Source organism: Balaenoptera borealis, assembly GCF_965194805.1.
Source record: "Balaenoptera borealis genome assembly, chromosome: 2".
Classification (NCBI taxonomy): Eukaryota; Metazoa; Chordata; class Mammalia; order Artiodactyla; family Balaenopteridae; genus Balaenoptera; species Balaenoptera borealis.
The window spans coordinates 20826455-20832454 of record NC_138867.1 but is presented as its reverse complement, the minus strand read 5'-3'; the positions used below and the strand labels follow the sequence as shown (position 1 = coordinate 20832454).

The following is a 6000-nucleotide window of genomic DNA, read 5'->3' as shown; positions in this document are numbered from 1 at the left end:
TTGGTAGAAATCAGAAAATAACATTTACAAAGAAGTAAATACAGACGTTTCCCCTCTAGCTTGACAAGATACTGTATATAAGTTTATCATTATTATTATCAGTGTGTGATTCTTGCAGCGTTCCAAATGGATAATAAAGCACAGTGAATGAAATAATCCCAGTGAATATACTTCATAAAATACCCCTATTCAATCCACACACCTATAAGTAGAGTGAAAATAAAACTAAAAGCCTAAGAACACATGAATGAATGAGTAATAGTGAATGTATATATTAATGAATAAATAGGAAATTAAAATAAGAAAACAAAAAGTGAAGATCCATTTATTTTTTTAATTCTTATTTCATGGAGTCATCTAACTTTTTAAATTAGTGTCTTTATTTTGAGATGATTTCAGATTCACATTCAGTGTAAGAAACAGTACACAGTCTCCATGGATCCTTTACCCAGTTTACCCCAGCATTTTGCAAAACTGCAATAAAATATGACAATATATTTTGATACAGACAAGATTCAGAACATTTCTTTCACCTCAAGGATCCTTCGTGGTGCTCTTTTATAGCTATACTCACTTCCCACCGGCCCCCCATTTCCTTAGTCAACCCCTAGCAACCACTAGTGTGTTCTCCATTTCAACAATTTTATCATTTTAAGGTTGAAGATCATTGTCTAAATGGAATCTGAAATATGTACACTTTTGGAAATGGCTTTTATTTTCTTTTCACTGAGCATAATCGTCTGGAGATCCACCTAAGCTGTGGCATGCATCAATAGTCTGTTCCTTTGTATTTCCTGTGTAATATCTCATCATTTGGGTGTACGGTATTGTGTTTAGTGATTCGTCCTTTGCAGAACATTTAGGTTTTGTTACAGTTTGGGGCTATTACACATAGAGATGCTGTGAATGTTTATTTATAAGTTTCTGTGTGAATGTACATTTTCCTGTCTCTGGCACAAATGCCCAGGAGTGCAATCTCCAGGTCATAAAACAGTTGCATGATTGGTTTGGTTTTGTTTTTTAAGAAACTTGCAAACTGTTTTCCCGAGTGTCTGTACCATTTCACATTTACACCAGCAGTGTTTGAGTGATTCTGTTTCTTGGGGGCCTTGCCAAAATTTTGGTGTTGTCAATATGTTTTATTTTATTTTTTATAATTTTATTTTTAGCGTTATTGAGATATATGAGAAATTGCACACATTTAATGTATACATTTTGATGAGTATGGGTATGTATAGATACCATCACCAGAATCAATGTAATAAACGTAGTCATCACTGCCAGAAGATTTATTGTGTCCCATTAGCTTTGTGTGTGTGTTAAGAGCACTGAGCGTGAGATCTACCCTTTTAATAAGTTTTTAGGTGAACAACATTGTAGTGTTAACCGCGGGCACTATTTTATGTGGCAGATCTCTAGGTGTTATGCATCTTGTATCACTGTAACTTTATACCCCTTGAACAACAATTCCTTTCCTGATAGTTTTATAGTGATAACTTGTGATTTTAATTTTCATTTCCTAATGAGATTGTGAATTAGTGCTGTTTTATTAACATTTGTTATATTTCTCCACCGAAACTATCAGATATTTCTTTTTGGGAGATGTTTCAAAAGTACATTTCAATTGCCTTAGAAATGTAGAGGGCTATTCAGATTATCTGTCCCATGTTGGATGAGTTGTGGTGGGTGTGTTTCTCAAGGAAACCATCCATTTCATCTAAGTTTTCTAATGTATGTATTTAGAGTTCATAGCATTTTCTTTTTTTTTGATGTCTGCAAGTTCTGTTGTGATATCCCCTGTTTCATTCATGATACTAATAATTTGTGTCCTTTCTCTTCTTCTGTCAGTTTTGCTAGAAATTTTTGTCTATTTAGAATATATTCTAAATAAAAATTTAGAATATTTGTCAATCAGCTTTACAAAGAATCAGCTCATTGCTACATTTGTTTCTATATTTTTTTTCTGTTTTCAGTTTCATTGTTTTCTGCTCTTATTTACATTATATCCTTCCTTCTGTTGGCTTTGGATTTATTTTACTTTTTGTACTTTTTTGAGAATAGAGCTTGGGTGATCAATTCAAGACTTTTCATTTTCTTTAAAGTTTTTATTTAGTGCTACAAATTTCCCTCCCAGCAATGCATTAGCTATTTCTAACAACTTTTGATATGTTGTATTTTTATTTCAATTCAATTCAAAACATTTTATTATTTCCTTTGGAACTTCCTTTTTAGCCCACAGATTATTTAGAAGTGTGCTGTTTCATTTCCATATGTTTGAAGCTTTTCTGTGATCACTGTGTTCTGAGGACACACCCTTTATGATTTTAATTATTTTAAACTAGGTGAAGTTAATTTTATGGCCCAGAATATGGTGTATTACTGTTGTTACATGCCATGCTATATGAGTTAATTAGATCCTGTTGGTTGATTGTACTGTTGAGTTCTATATCCTTGTTGATTTTCTGTTCAGATATTCTATCAACTGTTTAGAAAGGAATGTTGAATTATCTAACATTAACTGTGGATTTATCAATTTTTCCTTTTGGTTCTATCAGATTTTGCTTCACATATTTTGCAGCTCTGTTGTTTGTTGTATACCAATTTAGGATAACTACGTGTTCTTGTTGGATTGACCCTTTAGTCATTATGTAATATCCCTTTGTCATTTGTAACTTTATTTGCTCTGAAATCTTCCTTATATGATATTAATATAGCAATTGCTATTTTATTTTGATTAATATTTACATGATGCTTCTTTTTCTAGCCTTTTAATTTCTACCCACCTAAATCATTATATAGGAGGTTTCTTGTAACATATATGCAATGTTTTTAAATCCATTCTGCCAACCTCTGTATTTTAATTAATGTATTTAGGTAATTTACATTTAACATACTAATAAGTATAATATTGTTGATATGTTAGCGCTGCCATTTTATTTTTGTTGTTTGCTTGTTCTCAGGTTTTCCTTCTTTCTTTTAGTTTCTTGCCTTTCTATGGGTTACTTGAACATCTTTTACAATTCCATTTTTATATACCTACAGTGTTTCTGAGTGTGTCACTTTGTATAGCTTTGTATTGGTTTCTCTGGGTATCTCACTATCTATCCATAACTTATCACTGGTGTGATATTTCATCAGTTCAAATGAAATGTAGAAATCTTCCTTCATGTGCCTTAGTTTCCTCCATTTATAATTGTCTTAAATATTTACATGTAATAGAACTACACCAGACAATGTTATAATTTTTGCTTCAACAATCAAAGATGCTTTAGAAAACTAATGAGGAAAAGGTAAATGTGTATTTATGCGCTCTTACCCTTCTATCATGTATTCTTCCTTCATGATGTTTGAAGATTCCTTCTTCTATCATTTATTTTCTATTTGAGATGTTTCTTTAACCATTCTTTTAGGATAGGTTGTTGGTGATAAATTCTCTTACTTTGCATTCATCCAGAAATGTTTTGATTTCTCTATAGTTCCTGGGATATATTTTACTGGATATAAAATTCTGAGTTGACAATTGTTTCTTTCAGTACTTGAAAAATATTGTGTCACTTTTTTTCTGGCCTCTTTGGTTTCTAATGAGACACCCACTGTTATTCATCTTGGTTTTCTTTTATAGGTAAAGTATAATTTCTCTTTTGCTGCTTTTGAGATTTTTTGTTTGTGTTTGTTTGTTTCTAGTTTTTAGAAGCTTGGTCATGATGTGTTTTCAGGTGGATTTATTTGGGCTTATCTTGTATGGAGTTCATTCAGCTTACTGAGTCTATAGGTTTATATTCTTTGCCAAATTTAAGAAGTTTATAGTCGTGTTTGAGCACTTTTTCAGTTTATCCTCTTTCTTCTCTTTTTCTGGGATTCCAGTGACGTGGATGCTAGATCTTTTGTTATAGTCCATGGGGTCTTGAGGCTCTTTTCACATTTTTTACTCTATTTTCTCTTTGCATTTCATTCAGATAGCATAATTACAACTGTTCTGTGTTCCAGGTCACTGATTCTTTTTTCTGTCCTCTCCATTCTGCTGTTCAGCTCATCCCCATTAAGTTTTTTTTTTTTTTATTGTGTTTTTCATTCCTAAAATAGCAGAGGTTTCCACTGAGACTGTGGGTGGAGTAAAGGTCAGTTTCATTACCATCAGTGAGGATGAAATCCACGCTCCCTACTTGACCTTCTCTGACATAATTGTGCCAGACGGGTTGGGGCACCTGGTATAGCCTGACAAGTGTAGATGTCTTGAATACCCACTCAGCCTTTCCTGGGATGAGTGAGATGAGGCAATAACTTTTTTTCTGTGGTATTTTGCTGAATTACAGCAGTTTTTACCTAAAAGTTTCTCTCTTGCTTGACCCTTTTCTGGTCCTTTGGTTGGAAAATGCAGGCTTTTGCTGAGGATTTTTCTCTGTACCCATTGGCACTTCTGGAACACCAACTGCCTTAGCTCCAGTCTGTAATACAGAAGGCAAAAAGAAAAACCTAGAGAACATAGCATTGTGTCATTTTGTGGGTCTGAGATCCCTAGTTTATCTTGCTTTTCTCTCCACCCTTCAGAATCTTCTATGTTCATTTTGTATATAAATGCTTGGGATTTTTAGTTGGTCTCAGTGGGAGGAATAGGGAAATACACATCTACTCCACCTTTCTGGAATCAGAGGTCTGATCAAATCATTTAATTTTAAAACTTGACATCACTTTAAAAGTTCAACACTCCAAAAGCTGCAAAAGGTCATTTTATACTTTAGAAAACCCAAGCAGTAAAGTGAATTGTCTAGTCCCTGTCTCAGGGGAACTTGTTAACAGAAAAGTTCATGACATTGTTTAATAATTTTTTTTCTATATCATCCTGTTTCTTTAAAATTTAAGATAAAGCTAATTATAGACAATGGTGCAGTTTTATTAAAGTCACTTTTCATTGCACAGATTCATATATGCCATCTTTGTTTCTCTCTCTCTCTTTCTTCTTTTTAGTCCTCTTCATCATCGCTTAGAGTAGTTATGTGATGCAAACAACTGATTACTAAAACCTTTAAGAAAACTGTTAGTCCTGCAATCCTGGGTCCTGAAACTAGAGAATATAAAGCCAAGCTTCTAGTGTTTCTTAATCTGTAGGAAATAAGCAGTATCATACAAAGGCATTTACGTTTACTGGGTCAACATAGCCCAATCGGTTTACCCCTTCAGATTCTGGAAGCACGGTATAGAAGGTAGTGTTGTCAGACTTGGATTTTAGATCTCATTCTGTGTGGGGTTTAAACATGGCTGTTGTGCAGGCTATGAACTCCTCTTCTCCATAAGGTTCCAGTAATGACTGTTTCAGGATTATTAAAATGATTAAATGAAATGATGTTTGTTAAGCCCATAGAAAAAATTACAAATGTAATAAATGGCAGATATCAGACATTATAGTCATTTTAGGGTTTTTTTTTTTAATTTGGAAAGTGAGATGATACATAATATAAGAAGCTTTTGTTTGACTGTAAGATGTTTGTAACATTTTTAAATAGTACATTTGGTTGAATCTGTATGTGCTTTTGCTATGAGAAGTTTTAAAAATTTTCTGGATTCATAAATTGGCAGAAGTTAATGATACGAAGTCACCCTGAAAAAACATTTTTTTCCTCAGCATTGATTTTCTAGGGACTTATCATAATGGTAAGAAAATGTGGTAACGTGATAGGTCACCACAAGGCACTGACACTGACCAGCTGTTCAGCTTGTCATTAAAAAGAAATTACTTTACAACGTAGAAATCCATCCTCCCCATTCATTCAGGGTATACCTGCCCCATAAACCAGTCAACATATTTGTAAAGAGCATCTGATTCCACAGCATATCCACTCAGAATAATCTATGTTATCTCATGATTTCTAAACACACAGTTTATTTTTAACTACAATATATAATATTTTAGCAGTGATGTACTTCTGAATGAACTCTCTTCCTCCACCCCCCCCCCCCCCCACTTTTTTTGAGAAAAGGAGTGCATATCTACTTCTAAATCCA

At 33.4% G+C, this 6000-nt stretch overlaps 1 protein-coding gene across 1 annotated transcript in view; it reads left to right on the top strand.

Annotated features, from left to right (window-relative positions):
* The first annotated feature begins 1906 nt into the window (after positions 1–1906).
* LOC309623717 (cadherin-12) overlaps positions 1907–6000 on the top strand; it is a 525281-nt gene continuing 521187 nt past the window's right edge. Inside the window, exon 1 of the mRNA XM_082380840.1 lies at positions 1907–6000. This exon is cut by the window's right edge and continues 25115 nt beyond it. The gene's annotated coding sequence lies outside the window, so the exon portion shown is untranslated.